This window comes from Astyanax mexicanus, chromosome 4 (assembly GCF_023375975.1).
Source record: "Astyanax mexicanus isolate ESR-SI-001 chromosome 4, AstMex3_surface, whole genome shotgun sequence".
In the NCBI taxonomy this organism is placed as follows: Eukaryota; Metazoa; Chordata; class Actinopteri; order Characiformes; family Acestrorhamphidae; genus Astyanax; species Astyanax mexicanus.
The window spans coordinates 11,844,281-11,865,638 of record NC_064411.1 but is presented as its reverse complement, the minus strand read 5'-3'; the positions used below and the strand labels follow the sequence as shown (position 1 = coordinate 11,865,638).

General features: G+C 38.0%; 1 protein-coding gene and 1 pseudogene across 1 annotated transcript in view; both read right to left on the bottom strand.

Annotated features, from left to right (window-relative positions):
* The window catches only part of LOC111189931 (zinc finger protein 850-like), a 58,891-nt pseudogene that overhangs the window by 23,012 nt on the left and 14,521 nt on the right, over positions 1–21,358 (bottom strand).
* The window catches only part of LOC125801375 (zinc finger protein 239-like), a 309,264-nt gene that overhangs the window by 273,417 nt on the left and 14,489 nt on the right, over positions 1–21,358 (bottom strand). The window lies entirely within an intron of this gene.

The following is a 21,358-nucleotide window of genomic DNA, read 5'->3' as shown; positions in this document are numbered from 1 at the left end:
TTTAATTGCTGTGGGACAAATGTGCCATAGTTTTCTCTCCTGTGTGAATTTGCTGGTGTCGTTTGAGATTACTCTGTGTAGTGAAACTCTTCCCACAGTCTGAGCAGTGATACGGTTTCTCTCCTGTGTGAATGCGCTGGTGTGTTTTGAAATGACTCTGTTGATTAAAACTCTTCCCACAGTCTGAGCAGTGATACGGTTTTTCTCCTGTGTGAATGCGCTGGTGATTTTTGAGTTTACTCTGTGTAGTAAAACTCTTCCCACAGTCTGAGCAGTAATACGGTTTCTCTCCTGTGTGAATGCGCTGGTGATTTTTGAGTTTACTCTGTGTAGTAAAACTCTTCCCACAGTCTGAGCAATGATGCGGTTTCTCTCCTGTGTGAATGCGCTGGTGTTTTTTGAGATTACTCTGATGATTAAAATTCCTCCCACAGTCTGAGCAGTAATACGGTTTCTCTCCTGTGTGAATGCGCTGATGTATTTGGAAAGTACTCTGTTGATTAAAACTTTTCCCACAGTCTGAGCAGTAATACGGTTTCTCTCCTGTGTGAATGCGCTGATGCAGTTTTAGTTGAATCTGTTGAGTAAAACTCATACCACAGTCTGAGCAGTAATACGGTTTCTCTCCTGTGTGAATGCGCTGGTGTTTTTTGAGATTACTCTGTTGAGTAAAACTCATACCACACTCGGAGCAGTGATACGGTTTCTCTCCTGTGTGAATGCGCTGATGCAGTTTTAGAGTCCCCAGTCTATTAAAACTCTTCCCACAGTCTGTGCAGTAATACGGTTTCTCTCCTGTGTGAATGCGCTGGTGTCGTTTGAGAGTACTCTGTTCAATAAATCTCTTCCCACAGTCTGAGCAGTGATATGTTTTTTCTCCTGTGTGAATGCGCTGGTGTATTTGGAGATGACTGCCTTGATTAAAACTCTTCCCACAGTCTGAGCAGTGATACGGTTTCTCTCCTGTGTGAATGCGTTGGTGTTTTTTTAGATTACTCTGTTGAGTAAATCTCTTTCCACAGTCTGAGCAGTGATACAGTTTCTCTCCTGTGTGAATGTGCTGGTGTGTTTTGAAATGACTCTGTAGAGTAAAACTCTTTCCACAGTCTGAGCAGTGATACGGTTTCTCTCCTGTGTGAATGCGCTGGTGTTTTTTGAGTTCACTCGGTTTAGTAAAACTCTTGACAGAGTGCTGATGTTTCTCCATGTCGGGACTTGGCTTTATTTGTCTGTTAAATGTATCAAACAATTTCTGCGTGTTCTGGAGATTCTTCAGGACAGCTTGTGCTTCACCTCTTTCAGCAGTTTAACATTGCTCTTTGATAAATATCCTGTTTGTTGGTGATGAATTTTAGGAGAACATTTTCATTTCTGAAAAACACAAAGAAAAATGCCATTGAATAATAAAAAGCAGGTCAATAAACTGAAGAGAACTGCCTAAATCAGTTACACTATACAGACAAAACTACTGGGACATCTTCATATTACCATAAAATGGGGGGTGCTGGTGGTCCTCTAGCCACCTGTTTAGTGCCTTTATAAGGACTGCCCACTGTTCAGACAGTCTTGATTCTGTTCTGGTCTCACTAGAAACTGAGAACTTAAAGAAATAAATAAAGAAATAAATAGTGATGTTACCCCTAAATCTTAAGCTTTGAGGCATGTGTTACAACCCTATAGGTCATAATTGCTGATTATTGTTTTTTTTTTTTCTGTTTGAGTGTGCCTTCCTACTGCAGGTTACTGCGTGATGTCATTTAACCAAACTGGTTGGTCACCACGAGGGGGAACCAACCATAAAAGGGAACAGGAACAGGAAGTGCGAGGGTGGTGCTTGGCTTCCAACATGGCTCCTGTGTGTTCCTGGTTCCCTGCTGCATGGTCTATGCAAAGTTTGTAGCCGGTTAAAGTGTTAGAACTAAGCTGATGGTAAAATCATGTTCTTTGGTTCTTTGGTCTGGTCTCTCTGTGGGGAGAAAATAAGTTTATTCTTACAAGTTCTCCCAGTGGGAGAAAGAGTTTATTTTTCTATGCTTTCTCTTGGTTTGTTTAATTAGGGAGTTAGGTTTGAGATTTGTATTTCATTTTCTTTTCTTCGTTAGGTAAGTTAGTTTTCTTAATCTTTAAATTAGTTTTGTTTTGTTTATTATTTTTTATTTCATCCCTAATTGTTGCCTCCCCTTTGACCTAAGCCTTGTATTCTTTACAATTTGTTAAATAAACTAAACATTTTGACTAACAGGAGTATGTGTGGTTGGGGAACCAGGAGGGCATGGGGGCCTCTTTTTTCTATGTTACGGGCTGACCTAGACCAGGTCGTAACACATGTGCCGAAAAAACAACACGCATTACATTGAATCACAGTGCCGATGCTTGATTCGTTCTACATTGATCACGTGACCAATGCTGTCCAAAGCCTTTTCCTTTACACTAATTTCCCATACATATTAACCAAACCTGATTTTTTTTTTACAACTCCTGATAACAGTTCATTATTTTCCACCACATTAGGTTCAGGCTAACAGTGATGGGCACTCCTGAGTTCAAGACATGTTTTTTTTTTTTTTTGGTATATGTAGATCAAAATCCTTTAAATATAAAAAACACAAATGAAAATTTGGTGAGAAATGTAAATGTTATTGTGATTTTTACCCAGAGAAACAGCTCCACATCAATGGCTTAACTGATTTGTTTACTAAGTCAATATAGTGGACACAGTGGCATATCACAGCATCGGTTTAAAGCCCAATTCATCAGCAGAGCCAGAGAGCAGCATAAGCTCTACACCAGCAGATTCAGAGCAGCAGCTCCAAGACCTGCTGCAGTTTTACAGAAGCTAATGTTACCCACAATTTTATCAACCAGCTATCTGAACAAAATGTATCTTGTTTTTAGTCATTGTCCATCAGCTCACTCTAGCTTATGAATTAACATTTTCCCTGAAGTTTCCATTCCACCTTAAATATCATCACTTCTTATCAGTTGTTGTGGAAATGTAGCTATACGTTTAGTGAATAATAACTTTAACATTTCACATATAGTGTTTTTCTTTTTTCTGAGCATGTAATATTAAAAGCAGTGAACCCTCTCTCATGTTTTTACTTTCTACAAATGAGATCATGTTATGTTCTCCCTCTTCAGAACAAAGTAAAAAGCCTGTGTGTAAAAAGCCTGTGAGAAAAAAAAAGTATTTGTGTAAAAAGTCTGATTTGTCTTCAGATGGGAAGAGTCAGACTTTAGTCTGTTAAAAGAGCTGTAGTCATGTAGTTGTACGGACAGCATAACACAGACTACACTGCTCAACATCACCAGACTGAGAGAGTTTTCACCTGTTTGAATACTTTGATTTGATTTGAAGATATTTAGATACTTTGAATGATCCTCTGTGAACAAGAAGAATAATCCAAATCGTGATCTGACCGTACAGCCAGTGTCATATCTCTGATAGTCCCCTCACATTCTGTGCTGTGAGGTCAGTTCAGTGCGCTGTAGCATTAGCTTAACACTAGCAATATTCTAATTACGACACTTAAACGATCTCGTAATTCAGAGGATCCATTGATGTTCAGAAGGAAAATGTGCACAGATTTAAACGTGCAGAATCCTAAACGTGAATTTAGCACAAAATGTGATAGAGGTGAGTTTTTGAAAAGCCCGTTCATTTTTGCCATTTACAAAAACAGTTCAGACATGGAACCCCAAATATGGAAATAAACAATGTCACGACTTCAAAATGGCACAACTAAAAAGGCCTATAGGCTCTTTTCACACGGCTGCCATTTCTAATTGAAAGTGAGCCTGTGATGGGAGGAGGTAGAAGTAAGTCCACACTCAACAATGGTGTGGAGCACATATCTTCAGCTCTTACCACATTTAACCACGAACAATCTAGAAAAAAAGGGTTGAAGAGGGATGTTTATTAACAAGAGCAGTTTTGTTAAAAGGATACAGCAACTGTATAGAGGGGTACATCACTAATATCGAGTGTTAAGGTTTTAGCCATCATTAGCTTAGCTCGCTAATGCTAGCTAGCTGGGGCTAGCCCGACTCTCCAAGCCCGGTGACCAGTGCTGCTAACCCGACTCTAAAAAGCCTGGTGAACATTATGTAACTATATAAATATATAATTCTGGAAACATTAGTTCTTTAAAAAAATTATAAAGCATTAGCAGCACTTTTGATAAGTAATAACTAGCTAACCTAGCTTTAATTTATAAGTTATAACTAGTTAACCTAGCTTTAAATTATAAGTTATAACTAGGTAACCTAGATTTAATTTATAAGTTATAACTAGGTAACCTAGCTTTAATTTATAAGTTATAACTAGTTAACCTAGCTTTACTTTATTAGTTATAACAATTAAAGAGTAACTGTTTATTTTACCTTGAGTGTATTGACAAATATCTTTCAATAATGATTACTTATCTTAGTATCTATAATTACATAATTATTGTGTGAAACCTTGTATTGTATATCCATTAACCAATACTCACATTATATTTGATCATTTTTACTCACAGTGTATTTTACACGCAATTATATAGAAGATTAACCAATAATCACAATATACTCTTTACATATATAGTAAAACATTGTTTGATCAGGCATGTGACTAACACAGACTCTATTATATGACAAATTAACCCACATTAACATATAACATATGAGATGTAGCTCAGGCTTGAAGTATTTTGTTTTACTGCATGACCCTAACTAACGGTCATCAATTCGACTGGTACGGGGCTAATTTGCTACAAAAAGGCTATTAGATCAAAGCAGCCTTTTGGTGAGTGAGTGCCTCCCTAAAAAACCTCTGCTTCAAAGCGGGGGGTGACGCACACACACAGATAGTGCCACGATGTTTCATTCTGGAAGAACACAGTCAAGGCCAAACACTGATGGTCCGGTCAGACACGTGAAATGGATTACTAACACGTGAAATTATGCATATTAACTTGAGATGATTTTAGCAATGCCTCATCAACAGGTTTCACGTCATTTTGGGTATAAACATGGAGTCAGATTAGAGGGGGGGTCAGAACTTATGCTGGGACGGCTGTCAGACGGTCTTTCATGTGTTGGTTCTCCTGAATATTCAGTACTTTGTAATAAATACTTGGTTTGCTTTCAACTTCACTCCACCTGTCTGACTCTCTCTATCAAACGAACACACAGGGGAGTTGTACCCCGGTCGAGAGGTGGGTGTTGACCCACTTTTCATTTTCTTTTCTACAACAATTTGGTGACCCCGACCTCTGAACGAGTCTGACGAAGGACAGCATCCGGCACTGATCCACTCACGGCCGAACTTAAAAACACAGGTAAGCAGAGCCGGTTTAATCAAATTCTGCATATTGGCTATTTCAAATTTGAGTGGAGCGGCTGCGGGGCTGCTGTCCGGAGTGGGGAAGGAAGCGAATCAGAGCATTTTAAAAGAGAGTAGAGGCTGGGCCTCCTCGGGTTTTAGGGTACCTCGGGTTTTAGAGTAGAGGCTGGGCCTCCTCGGGTTTTAGGGTAGAGGCTGGGCCTCCCTGGGTTTTAGGGTACCTCGGGTTTTAGAGTAGAGGCTGGGCCTCCTCGGGTTTTAGGGTAGAGGCTGGGCCTCCCTGGGTTTTAGGGTAGAGGCTGGGCCTCCCTGGGTTTTACGGATTGGGAGCTGGCGTGCCCCCCCGACTTCTGACGAGATGTTCGGATAACTGCTAGGTGTAAGCCTACCTCGAGATTGATCCGCTCGTGAATTGGTTCAGAAAATAACAAAAACAAATAAAAAACAAATAAAATAAAATATCATAAAAAGTACATAAATGAGGTTCAGAAAATAACAAAAACGAATAAAAAACAAATAAAATAAAATATAATACAAAGTCAATAAATTAATAAATAAAAATATATAATAATAATAATAATAATAATAATATAAGCAGATACTGTTGCTGCTCTAGACATTTGGTATTATTAGTAGGCGCTGTAACTATTATGAACTTCTACTAGTTGTATAAATAATAGTTCTGGTATGATACGGTGGTTGTAAGGATTTGTTCTTAATGCGGATGTAAATGATGACAATTCTAGCATTGGATAACAGGTGTGCATTACCAGGCAGGGGGCTGTATTCCCATAGATTAATGATTTGTTATGAATACAGATAGAAATAATTGACAAAAGATCTGGTTAATATATTGGGCGTTTCATGTTGAAAGTTGCGGGCTTTAAGAAGCGTGACTGGGACCATATGGAAAGCCTTCATTAGCGCATGAGTGTTAGTTTAAAATAAATGAGTAGCTTAAAAGTGTGAATGGGGGTCCTTAGGTATAATCGAAGGCGGACCGGGAGCGGTATCTCGCGGGTGGGCAGCGACCCACTGCTTGTGTGCATTGCTTATTCGTGTCTTGTCTGGGGTAAAAGAAAACAAATAAAAAGGGGTCTACATAGCAGTATAAACTATAAGTTTGAGGGAAGGGAGTCTGTGGCCAATAATGTGAGAGGGTATGCGTGTGTATGTGTGCTTATTCCAGGGACTGAGTGTGTCTGACTTTGTAATTGTGTATGTGCGACTGACAGAGAGAAAAAGAAAAGGGTGTACGAGTGTCTGTTACAGGGGTTAAAAGTGCACCTGTGGGGGGGTGTCACGTGACCGCGATGAAGATGGCAGCTTAGAGAGGGAGCTCCGCAGAACCGTGCACAATTTCAACGAAAAAACTCCAGACAAACGTCGCTATTTGTTCGAGTCTGAGCATGTCAAACCCCTCTGCGACCAAGCAGTGTGATATTTTTACACGAGCACGCAAAAACACGCCAAAACCGACTTCAACGAGTCCTCCAGCTAATAAGGCTGCTAGCATTAGCAACGACAACATGGCTAACATAGCCGAAGTTTTAAACGAGCTGAAAGCGCTTCGTGCGGACTTCGGGACGAAGCTGGATAATATGACCAGTCACTTGACCGATATGACAGCCTCGCTGACATCACTGGAGAGCAAGGTAACAGAAATGAGAGGAGATGTTTCTGCTAACACAGCCCGCATTGATGAAGCAGAACGCCGTGTCAGCGATGTGGAAGATGTACTGGAAAACACTAGCGCTACATTGAACTCGGCAATTAAGCGAATCGCCTTTCTCGAATCCAAAGCAGACGACCTGGAAAATCGGGGTAGGAGAAAGAATCTCCGTGTGCTTGGGGTGAGAGAGGGAGCTGAAGGTAAACAGCCATTGTTCGACTTCATGAACAACATGCTACCGCGATGGCTGGGGTTGAGTTCTGAAACAGCTTTCACCTTGGAGCGTGTGCACCGCACACTCGCATCTGCAAAACCCAACCAAAACAGAGCGATTTTGGTTCGCTTTCTAAAGTTCCAGGAGAAGGAGTTCGTTTACAGAGAAGCACGGCGCAAGGACATTACTCACGAAGGGGCAAAGATCACGGTGGTGCAGGATCTCTCAGCGGAGACAGTTCGAGTTCGCCGAAGCTTTAACGCTATTACTAAGCAATTTGTTGACATCAAGGCCTTCCGCGGATTTCAACACAGTCCCTGCAAACTCAGAGTCCTGCATAATGGCAAGATACACCTCTTCTCAACACCGCAAGAAGCGGAGGAATTCTATGGGAAGATTTCCCAGCCCAAGTGAATACTATAGAAACGTTTGAACGTTTAAAAACTGAACACTGCATAATGGTAAAAGGCAAGCTACATCTCTCTGAACAAACCTTACAGGCCTGAGGTGATTTTTTTTTTTTTTTTTTTTTTTTTTTTCTCTTCCCTTATATAAATGGTTGAGTTTGGTATGACTTAATAAGTTGTATAGTTCGCGAATGAGATATGTTCAAAAAAGGAGTATCTTATAAAACAAAGTGCACGGTTTAGGAGAACAAATTGTTTATTTGAAGGTATGGGTCGGGTTTTGTTGACTAGTTGCTCCCCAAGTGTTGTGGATCAACGTCCCCTGTATTTTTTTCGACCTGAGGGAGGGAGGGAGGAGAGTGGGTTGGATACACGTCAGTGGGGGGGGGGGAGAAGGGGGGGGGGGAGAGGGGGGTTGTTCGTTCAGTGTGTCAGTGTGTGTTCAGGCATGTGCACCGTTTTTTTTTTTTTTTTTTTTTTTTTTATTGCTTTAATTGCTTCAAAATTTATGTTCTGACAACTGATAACAAACTATGGATGTAACAGAACAAAGTAAATTTAGAATTGAAATTACCAGCTGGAATGTTAGAGGGATAAGAAAGTTTGCCAAACTTAAACAAGTAATGAATAGGATAAAATATCTTAACTCTAGAATAGTTTTCTTACAAGAAACTCACTTAACCGACTTAGACATGTATCGTTTGAACAAAAAGTGGCCAGGACAAGTTTATTGTGCCTCATATAAAACGCATGCCAGGGGGGTCGCTATACTCATACACAACTCAATATCATTTCAGGTCAAAAAAACCATACAGGACCCATATGGAAGATATATTATTGTACAAGGCGAAATACAGAATCAAAAACTAAATCTTATAAATGTTTATGGCCCCAACGAGGACAACCCATCCTTTTTCAAAAATCTATTTCTTACAGTATCTGCTTTAGAAGGGTTAAATATTATAGGGGGGGATTTCAACTGCACCTTAAATCCATTGTTAGACAGATCCACCCACACTGACATGGCCCATGTACAAACTAGGAAAATGCTTACTAATCATATGAAGGATCTAAGATTAATCGATATATGGAGGACACAGAACCCTAATGACAGAGAATATTCTTGCTACTCAAGTACATATAAAACGCATTCCCGTATCGATTATTTTTTAATTTCAATGGAACTACAGAAAAAAGTAAAAAAATGTTGGTATAATAGTATAGTAATCAGTGACCACGCAGCCGTATCAATGGAAATTCAATTAGGAAGACTGGAACGTTGTTCAAGATGGAGACTACAAACATACTTATTACAAGATCCAGTCTTTGTTAAATTTATAGAAAATTGCATTAATACATATTTTGACATGAACAGAGATGAAACTACAGCTAGCATAAGATGGGAAGCGTTTAAGGCCTACATAAGGGGAGAAATGATTAGTTATAAAAAGTCAACAACAAAGCAAAATAATTTGGAGCTGCAAACATTGGAACACAAAATTAGAGAACTTGAAAAGGAAATCTATGAGGATGAGGACACAGGAACATTACAGAATCTATTAGTTTTGAGAGCGGAATATGATAAATTGACATCTGATAAGGTAGCTAAAAGTTTAATGTGGACTAAACAAACCTATTATGACCAAGGGGAAAAACCAGGTAAACTACTAGCATGGAGGGTTAAAAAAATACAAGCTGAGAGAACAATCTTAAGCACAAAGCTGGCATCTGGCAACTTAACGACGGACCCGCAGGAGATTAATGATAACTTTAGAGACTTTTATAAACTATTATACGAGTCAGAACATACAGGAAATAGGGAGGACCAGACAAAATTTCTTAACCAGTTACAATTTCAGAAGATAACAGAGGATGAAATGATAAAATTAGATAGCTCATTAACAGTAAAGGATCTCTCTAATGCTATAGGTGATATGAAAAGCGGTAAAGCACCAGGACCAGATGGCTTACCAATAGAGTTTTACAAGACATTTGGTAAAAAGCTTGTAAAACCACTTCTGGATATGTTTGAAGAATCGCTGGATAAAGGAATGCTTCCAGACTCACTCAGATTAGCTTTAATAACCCTAATATTAAAACCAAATAAGCCCCCGGATGAATGTGCCTCTTACAGACCAGTTAGTTTAATGGGATGTGATACAAAAATATTATGTAAAGCCCTTTCAAGGAGATTGGATGAATATCTGCCTAACCTGGTTAGGGACGATCAACAAGGTTTCATACAGAAAAGACAAGGATACCACAACATTAGAAGGGTCCTAAATATACTTTATGAGAAACACAATGCTTCAGATACAGCAATACTATCAGTAGATGCTAGCCAAGCATTTGATAGAATAGAATGGAACTACTTGTTTGATGTGCTTCCTAGATTTGGTCTAGGTAACAACTTCCTTAAATGGATTAAATTGCTATATACAAACCCAATGGTTGTAGTATTAACTAATAATACCATTTCAAAACCCTTTAGTCTAAAGAGGTCTACTAGACAGGGCTGCCCACTATCACCGCTATTATTTACATTAGCAATTGAACCCTTGGCTATAGCTGTACGAATGCACACAGAAATACAGGGTATTACAATTGGTGTCACAGAACACTGCATTTCTTTATTCGCCGATGATATAATTTTCTTCTTGTCAAAATTAAAAACAAGTATCCCCAATCTGATAACATTAATAGAGAAATTTGGAAGATTTTCTGGATATAAAATTAATAATTCTAAATCAGTGCTAATGTTCCTCAACAAAAAAGAAAGATATAATCCCATGATAAATACCCCATTTGCTACAACTATAGAGGGTTTCAGATATTTGGGGGTGAAGATAACTCCAGAAATAAGTGAAATAATCCCATCCAATTATAACCCCCTGCTAGAGAAAGTTACTGACACATTAAATCGCTGGTCTGTTTTACCCATATCTATGATTGGCCGAATAAACCTGATAAAAATGAGTATATTACCTAAATTTTTATTCTATTTCCAGACACTTCCACTGCCGTTACCAAGGTCCTTTTTCGATACACTCAATAAAATAATAAGCCATTTCATTTGGAATAACAGGAAAGCCAGACTTCGCCTTAAGCTGTTATATTTGCCTTATGAGAGGGGAGGCCTTCAATTACCCAACTTCGAATGGTATTATATGGCTGCCCAACTAAGTGCGGCATCGTGTTATTTCAGCGAGATAACACCCCCTGCCTGGATGGATATAGAACAGCAGTCCATTCCTGATCTGCCATTGTGTTCATATTTATACTCGAGTAATATCAAGACATTGAAAAGATGCACAAAAAATCCCTTTCTTAAAAATACAGCTTTAATCTGGCATGCCACACATGAACACATGGGAGATGAACCTACATTATCTCAATTCACTCCTATTTGGGGTAATGAACAGTTTACACCCGGTAGAAAAGACGGAGGTTTTAGGCTATGGAAAATAAAAGGAATTAAAAGAATAATGGATCTTTATGAGGAGGGAACTTTACTATCCTTTAACCAGTTGTGTCAAAGATATGACATTCCTAAGAAACATTTTTTTAAATATCTACAGTTGAAAAGCTACATGTCCTCAAAATATAAACAAATAATGTGCTTACCGCCTTTATCAGAACTTGAGAAAGTAACACTTCAAAATTTAGAAGGGAAGGGACATGTATCTAAATATTATACCATTTTAGTTGCACATAGCAAAGAATCAGTATTGGACAAATTGAATGCATGGAGAACAGACACTAGAGATAACATTGACGAAATAGATTGGAGAGAGGCCTGTTTAAAAGCACAAAAACTGACTATAAATACAAGGTTTCAATTACTTCAATACAAATGGTTAATGAGAATGTATATAACACCTGTTAAACTCCACCACATGTCTGCTAACATCCCAGATATCTGTACTAAGTGTATGACTGAAAAAGGAGACCTTCTTCATTGCTTATGGGCATGTACAAAAATTTATAGCTTTTGGAGGGATGTTATAAACTGTTTGTCAGAGATGTTCAATGCTATAGTCCCTTTAAATGCCAAATTGTGCCTGTTAGGGATATATCCGGAGAACTTTTTGCGAAAAGTGAAACAATACCCAGTCCTGGACTTCGGGCTTCTCCAAGCCAGGAGGACGATTGCATTATGCTGGAGGAGCATGGAAGGTCCTACATTGAAACTGTGGATAAGAGAACTCTCAAATTCTATTGGACTAGAAAGATTAACATATATTGTAAGGGGCAAACGAAAAGAGTTTATCAATCTCTGGGAACCATATATGATGATGATGACAAATGTCGATACAAATTGTAAGTAATAACAATTTGTGAACTATTCATTTATCTACTTTTTCTGTATTAAGGTTTTTTTTTTTTTTTTTTTTTTTTTTTTTTTTGTTTATTGTATCGTTAATTATTTAGTTATTTTATTTTATTTATGTATTTTAATTCTTTATAAACATTGAGGGACGGTGCTTTGTGCCTGATGGGGGGAAAAAAAAAACTAAACTACAATAAAGATACTTTGATAAATAAAAAAAAGTGCACCTGTGAGTGTGAAAGTGTGCGTGTCCAGTTCTCCTGACAGAGACACAGAAAATGTGTGTGTGGCAGTGACAGAAGTGTGTGCGTATGAGTTACAGTGTGTGCAAGACAGAGCGAATGCAACAGAAGTGTGTGCGTATGCGTTAGAGTGTGCGCGAGACAGAGCGAGTGCAACATAAGAGGGTGCGTATGCGTTAGAGTGTGTGTGAGACGGAGTGAGTGCTACTGAAATGTGTGTGCGTATGTGTTAGACTGTGTGTGGAACTGTGTGTGCGCAGGGTTCCTGTGAGCGGTGTGATTGGTTGAGTGTACGAACTCTTGTGTGTAAACGAAATAGGAATGGATGAGTCCCACTGCAGGGGAGGAGTCCAAGGTGAAGTAGGTGGAGTTGGTTCAGCCTATTGGCTTTAGACTGAGAGGTTGGCTATTTGTGAATTAACACTTGTGAGATATCATAGAAAATAGAACATCAGTTCAGTAGGGAAATAGAGTAATACACAGTGAAAATGGGGGACAGAGGTGAACAGGGGGAAAAGGCTTTTGTATGGGTAGATAGATAGATAGATATATAAGAAAATATAAGGATATAAGAAACCTAACTATACAAGGTTAGGATCTATCTGTAAACGGAGCAGTGCAGTACATGTTACTAATGGTCATAAGTAATTAAATAATAAACAGAGTAAAGTGCAATGACATCTATTATGACAGTGACTAATGTCAAATATAAATATAATATAATATAAATATGCATACGTTATACGACAGTTCTAAAATGAACGTGTGAAAATGTGAATACCCAATCATGAGTACAGTGTACTTTAATGTAAGCAAGGTTGGGGAAGTGTTAATATAAATAATTAAGTTGTTGAATAATGTCAGAGAGGTGTGTGACTGGATAGATAATTAGAGAATTTAGGGAATTTAATAAAGGGATTATGGGGTTGGTTAGCAACACAAATACAAAATAAAAAGAAAAAAAGAAAAAGGGGAGTCAGAATTGAGGAAAATAATTAGCTTAATTTTGGGTATTGGACTATATCTTGGGGGCCCTAACCTAACAGGGACATATGTCTAACTCTATATTATATAAGCAAATCTAATAATGAAAATAATGAAGGTGTGTGGCTGTGTCGGAATCGTTTCCTATTGCAGAAATACTAAGCAATTTGGATTGGCCATTTTTAGAATGCTTTGTCGAAACTCAGCAGTATATTTTTTCCCCATATAGTTCACTATTAATTACATTATATTATAATAATATTGTACAGAAGATGTATGCTAGAAATTCCAAAATATACTATGCCATGCAGTACTGCTGTGTCAGATGTCCTCAGAGCAGGACAAATAAATATGGTTTCTTGTTTGATTCTTAAATAACCAGTTCAATAAATAGAAAATGCTACATAGTGAATGAATTAATGAGTGAGACATTCCAAACACAGCTTTTTCTATCAGGTGATCAGTTGGTTATCTTACTATTCGTTTCTTATTCAGACTGATCTCAGTTCAGTCCTAGCTGAATGAGACTTATATAAGACAGATGTAATATCTAATTTCTCTATGATCTCATGTATATCCGTCTATGCTAATGTTTTGATTATCTTAAGAGCGATAGTAGATTTCAGAAAACAGTGAGGACAGACCTTATTTTTATTATTATTATTTTTTAAGGAAACGCAGTGTTGCATCTATTTCAAGCTACAGGGAATTTGGTATCTTTCTGATAAGGGGACATAATCAAATGTATTAAAAAAATTTAGCTTTCTATTTTGCTTTCAATATGCTTTACTTTCTGCAATGAAGAACTTGCTTTACTTTCTTTCTGTATAGTATTAAATTAGACTAGAAAGAGATCTGGAAAACAGCATAAATTTAGTTTTCATGCTTATACAGTGCCACCTATAAAACAAATCCATAATTTTCTGGCTGTAGCATGAACAAAATCAGCTAAGCAATATAAAATTGTTTCATCTGCATAATGGTAAAGTTTGCAATCTGAGAAGCAGAGCCAGCAATATAATTTATGTATATATTAAATAAAACTGGACCAAAAGGTAACCTTAGGGTACACCTTTCAGGTACAGATGCAAAATCTGAATAATTATTCATTGACATGCACTCTTTTGGGTCTATTCCAGAGCAGTGGCATCACAGCACATAATTTAAGCTAAATTCAGGGGGAGAGAAGGGGTGATACTGATGGTAATAATTGAAATATGTATACTAGAATAACAAATAATACACCATGGGTACTTGGTGCCTTGCACGGGCTTTCACGGTCAACATCAGAGTGTGAGTTTATGACAGTATGACATACCTGGGTTGGCGTTCCCTAGCTGTACCATGCAGGAACACTACGGCACTGAATGTTGATAAAACTGTGCTGCTACGCTGTGTGTGGTTCAGTGGGATAGGCTGGTTAGCCAAAGACGGGTAAGATCCCAACGTACTACAACGGGACAACCTAAGGCAGGCACAGTCTCGATCTGACCACCACATGCAATTCAACAGACCACGGAGAAAACATCTCTGAGGAGTTAGAGGAGGGGAAGCGCAGCCCAGGGGGAGAGTGAGTGGATGAATGAAGTGATTGGGTGTGTCTCGGTGGAGGCCTGTGCAGGGTAGACCAGCCCAGTGGACAGGGGAAAGACAACAGAGGGTGGAGCAATTTTGTGTTAAGTTTTCTGAAACAGAAATTCTGTTTCAGAAAAAGGGGGAGATGTAAATAGATCACCATTATTACCACCATTATTCGCCCAGCCATTATTTTTTACTTTTTTCTTGACTTTTTAAACCTATTATTAACTTTTAGTTTTAGTTTTTTTTTTCTTACACCAATATTACCACCATTTTTGACCAATCATTATTTTATAGATATAGAGCATTTTTTAAACTTTTAGCTTGTTTATCTTTTAAAGTTTGGTTTTAAAACAACCATTATGCGGATGAGCAATTACTTTCAGCAATATTGTAAAAGTTTTAGCTTTTAAGACACACTCAATCCTAACTTTAAAATATGAAATGTAGACACAAAATTAAACTTTCACTATTCAACATGTAAGCCATTTTTTGAACAAGAAAAACAATGTGTGAGGTTTGATAAATTGTTTAAGGAAATAGATGTATTGTTGATGATTGTGAAAAGCAATCTGCTTGGCATTGTATATGCATAAATACATATTGAAAATATTGATCAGTAAATGAAAAGCATTGTCGGATTTTATTTGCTATAATAACAAGAACAAAGCAAAGCATAAAATTTATTGATAGTGCCAATATTATTGTCTGTAATGGAAAGATTGATACAGAGAAATTAATCACGTTCCACTTCTCCCAGATTTTTAAAGCACTAAATAAAATCAACTAAATCTAGAAATCAAGGCTTTATAAAAATCTTGGGAACTGAATAAAGTCAGAAACATAATTTCTTAGTAAAATAGCACACCGCAGAAAATTAAAGTGGCAGGTAAAATAATATAGCCACAAGCGGTGATTCTAAAGTCCAAGCAAAAGTAACCCAAGAAAGCCCAGTACATCAATATGGAACCATTCCTGAGACAGAAGCCACAGTATAAGTAGTTTGTGCAGAATTAAAAACTTTGGGCCCTGATATTCTATCAATCAGTGTGGAGATGGAGGGGAGAATAGAGCAGCTGATCATTAAGAGCTATATAAAAAACATGATTTAGATGTATTTCCAGGTGTTTGTTTCTTATCTATTATCTATATAGTGTTACCAATACAATATGAGAAGCTTTCAGTGGGAGGTTTAACAGCAGGTGTGTTTAAAGCAGCAGCTTTGGGCTGTGAAGCAGTAAAATATGGTCTGTACAATGATGGAACTCCAGAGCTGGGTTGTTTTAGTGTCTGTTGCTGACCTTTAACTTTGGTAGTGTTTGTGAGAGTGGAAGTAGAAGTGTTTGAGTTTGTATATGTGTACTTGTGTGGGTGAAGTTGTGTGTGTGCATGAGACATAGTGTGTGTCTAGTGGTAAACTAGGTGGTGAAAATTGGAAGTGTTTGTAAAAGCTAATTTGGCTATAAGAGATTAGTTATAGCCACGGGGAAGCAGTTACACTAAAAGGGAAATGGATGTGAACAAAAGGAAGCTAAAAGCCAGTAATTAATGGTGCTGACAATTAAATGTATTAATTTAAAATTGAAAATGACTAAATGTTAGGGATTTTAAGCACTTTTGACAGTAAAGATCATGATTGAGTATAACTGAAAATCAGGACAACTGAAGAAGGTAAGAAAACAAAAATTGGGCTGAAATCTGTGCACAGACAAAATTTAAATATGAAATAATTAACTTCCAAGGGGAAATTAGAGCTTAAGTTAAGTGTGATAAATGTATTTTAACCATGTATTTTAACTTGCAGGAAGGAGACACGGAGGACGCCTTAAAAGACTTCCAAAATGAATAGAGAACCTTAAACATGATTATAACGAATACAAAAGTCTCGTTTCAGATCTGTTTACACAGGGGGAGAAGGAGGACGTGGTGCAAAGGTGGACCAGTCCAGACACAAAGTCAGGGCTCCTTCGCCATTACGCACGAAAGGGGAACGAGCATGGCTGGATTGAGCCTTTCCAGGTGACTGAGAGAACAACGTACGCAGATCAACTGATAGGCGAGGGTTCGACAGCTGTGCAGCAACAGAGGTCCCTCACAGAGCAAGCAGGAGGAGACGAGACAGCAGCAGCTGAAAAGTCTGACCCTGCAGCAGCAGCAGCAGGAAGGAGGGGCAGCAGAACCCCCGCAGCACGGGCCTGGCCAGGCCACAGCAGAGAAAAGAGTTTCTCAGAGCGCAGCAGCAGACAGCACACAGCCTGGCTGTGACCGAGGAGAGGAAGTGAGGGAGTAACTCATTCAGCAACGTTTCGATTGCGTCAAAGTACACTACATACAGAGACTCTTAACACATCTCATTAAAGAACACACATAGTCTTATCACACCCACTCATACTTTTCATTCACTGAAACTGCAGACATCAAGAGCCAGAATAAAGCTCTTCGTGCGAATAGGGCTGAGGTAGTCTACCCTCAGAACCCTGAAGAAAGAAGAAAAAAGCAGACGAAAATATCGGATGGACACTTGTATTGTTTAATTTTTCATTGATTGGTGATTTTTGTGTTTCTTTTTCTAGGAGGGTTGATTTATTCTATTTTAGCGGAAAATCTATGCCTTAAATAAAGTGATAAAATCAGCAGGGGTCGAAAGGGGGTTCCGCTTGACCTAGTGACAAATAAATCCAACGTAGAGAGGGTTTAGCTTATTATTTAGGGGGTTTGGCTTATTATTTAAAGTGAGTATTGTATTATTCAATCAATGCAGAAAGAGTGTGTTGACTAGAGGGAATAAAACGGTAGGAGCTGGGAGAGGTTAAACTTAGCCTTAGCTGAGAAAAGGGACACACAGGAGGGATTTAGTTGATTATTCATGTTTATGTATTAAAGGCATTTTATATTTTTTCCAACTTACATACAGCATTAAACTTACTGGCACATTTGGGTATTAGAAACATTCCTTCCACAGGTTAGTCGTCGCTGGATTTGGTGAGTATCAACCATAGGGGCAATAATTCTTTTCTAGCGCGGGGTAAATGGTCAACCTTACTTATTTTGGGAGTAATCACAGTAATTGTTGTAGGGGTTAGATTCACAATATGATCACTAGATAGCTAAGTAGTAATCCATTGGCCAAGCCTGCTCAGCCTGACAAATTGGGTACAAACGCATTTGTAGATTGGGGATCACATGGGAAAAATCAAATGACTAGTAGAGACAGTATTCTGGGGCAATATAGTTAAAACTATAGTAAGGGTAGTACAACCATTTTTCAAGTAGATATGTGTGATATAATCAATCACAGGAGCAAAATCAGGGCAAAGAGGGTATGATGTCTACCTGCGCACTGTCCAAAAGTTAAAGCAATTCTGTGGTGTACAAAGAGGTGATGGTATGGTCAGGGTCCATGCAGGAGTAGGTGTGACATCCTTGCATGTACGGGGGTAAGTTGGAACCTAGATCCAAGTTATACTGACCAGTGGAAAAATAAGAGGGATAATGTTTGGATTCAGAGGGGTCAATGACCTAGGGGAGGGGGCAACGGGGTTCTAAAGGCGATCTAAAAGCACATGCGCCATGGTCAGACTAGCTGCACCATTAATTCTAATTAAGCAAATTAAATCTAATTACACTTCCAACATTTAATCTGACGCTAGGAGCTAAATATAAATTGGCTGATCAAATTGCTGTAGCATTTGAAAACATTCACATTATCTCTGCAATATTTCCAGTTACTCCAAACAAAATATGGATAGAATTATTTTTGTGCTTTACAATGTGTTTTGATTAACTAACATCACTATACTGTAAAAATAAGTCAGTACAACTTAAAATCATTAAGCAACTAATTTCCTGGCTTTTTAGGTTAGCAAAAGTTTAAGCCTCATTTGTTCTCTGAAATTACAAATTTAAGTTGGCCCAACAAGTCTTGAATTATTGAATCACCTCAACAGAGTTTATTATTCTTTTATCACTATCCAGTATTTTAAGTTGGAACTTAATATATTCAGTGGAGGTTATTTAAATATATGCTAGACTTGCCAACAAAAATGTGTTAAAATTAGTTGCTAAAACATTTCGATTTAGATTAACAAACTAAGAAGTGTTTGTTATATAGGTCAACAGAAATACACTAACGAATTGAATTGTTTTAATTAAAAACTGCTTAAATAAAGACTGATCAATATAAACATTTATTAACAATAAAATCACTTTTCTGAATTTTACAAGAATGCAGTTCCCACAGGGCAACTGCATACAAAACTAAAAAGCAGGTGCTTGGACCAAAAGCAATATAAACAACAAAATATATATATAAAATAAGTAATATTTTTCAATATAACACAACCTCACAAGATTAGCAAGTGACTTAACATGATAGTGACCTCGGTTTATCAACAGCTACTAATCAAAGCATAAATGTTATATTTTACCTAACACACACAAGCAAAATACATTGGGAGTTGGGGATAGTTATTGTACTTTCATTCCAAACAACACTAACCCAGATGGGTCAGTCAGTAAAGCATTTGAGGGTCTGAGAACCCTATCAAACCCTAGGAAATAAATAAATCTATTAGAAGAATGGATGGTGAACATGTTTGGCCAGTGGAAAACTCTGATCATGTCATTGTTGATGTCTCTTGCGGTGCTTGTGGGAATTTTGTAACATGTGGATGTTGTTGTGTACCATGTATTAGGGCGTTGATTGTCAGGCTGATCACTAACATGATTGAAGAGAAGCAGGACAGACTACCTCCATATGTTCTACCTTTGTTAGACTGTGCAGATGGTGGGGCAGAGTATCAGATGGAAAACATTGATTTTTAGGTGGGATTATCCCACCTAAACAGGGGGATTGTTGAGAATTTAAAGGTTAAAACATTGTCTTATAATCATGGAAACTATCAATTAAGGGTTAAAACATTGTTGTCCTATAATCATACAAAATACTTAATGAAAAACCAATCAGTATAATCCATTAGTGATTTTAATAAGGTTTACTCAATATGTTAATCAATCAATATGTTACCTGTATTCAAAAGGGAATTATTTAGCACTTTGTAATCTTTATTCATGTTGGTGATCATATGTTAACGGACGCAGTACTCTTTAGAATCATATAACAAATGTAGTTTAATTGAGTTTGCACAAGAATGTTTCACAACACATGTGTAGCCATCTGTGGCTAGTTAGGCCTTGAGACTGAGGGAGGTTGACCCGTCCCTTGGGACCAAAGATAAGGACGGAACTTCTACTGAATTTATGTTGCCAGAGCCAGGCGGGAGGACAATGGATTTATTATACCGGAGACTTAGGTGGCAGGCAGGCACTGGATCATATCACGATAGGATACAGTTTATGGGACCAAAGGGGGCTGGTCAACCTTCTTCACTCACACCATAGTGGGATGATCTATATAATCTTGTGTATGTATTATTGTGTTAGAACATTCTCCTTGACTCTCTGAGCGGAGTATTGTTCCCGGAAGATCTTCTGAAATAAACTGTTAAATTTGCTGAAAACTTGGTATCCTGACTCCTCTTGACTTCTCTACTCATCTCAACCATTTAAAAGAATTCAGGGGGAACGCACTGGAAATGGCGCTGTAAAGGGTAGTGCGGATTTTCCCAACAACATGTAAATGTAATTACAATAGGCTTTCAATTACTAAAACGTTACATTTCCAGACGGTGGATATGATTACTGAGTTTTTATAAAATATGTTAAATGTTTTAAGTTTGAGGGGGATCTTGTTCAAAACTGATTTCTGATTTTCTAACATGAACTTTAATCTTTAATTCATAATGCACTGTAAAACAACAACAACAAAAAAACAGTTGAATGTCTGCAGCAAAACTTGCCAAAAGGTTAACATAAAATTCAAGACAATTATCGTACCTAATTTAACAATAATTTCCTGTAACATTTTCTCTGTAATTTTACAGTGAAAGTATAGTAATTACATGTTTTGTTCTGTTAGTAAACATTCTGAAAATTAAAAAATAAATGAAATACTGCATTAATAAATTTTAAATCTATTAGGGGCGCCGAGTGGTCCAGCGGTCTAAGGCGCTGCCACTATGAGCAGGAGGTCGCAGGTTCAAACCCCAGCTCATGCAGCTTTACCATCAAGCTGCCGACGTCAGAGGGAGCAAAGTTGGCCTCTGGGTGGGTAGATGGCGCTCTCTCCCCACATCACTCGTAGGGTGATGTCTGCAGCACAGGGCGTCTGTGAGCTGATGTACCGGAACCAAGCCACTGTGCTTTCCTCCAAGCACACTGGCTGCTCGGCAATGCTGCATCAGCAGCAGCTCGAAAAGAAGCGGTGGCTGACTTCACATGTATCGGAGGAAGCATGTGTTAGTCTTCACCCTCCTGGTGTGTTGTGGCATTACTAGTGATAGGGGGAGTCCTAATGAGTGGGTTGGGTTATTGGCCATGTAAATTGGGGAGAAAAATGGGAAAAATTAGAAATAAAATTAGAAAAAAATATATTTAAAGGTTGCATTTAAATAAAAGTGTAATAATGTTACTTTATTCAATTATTCAAGTGATGTCAAATTCCATCACTTATAACATAAAAGATAGTAATTTTACTGTTATTTAAA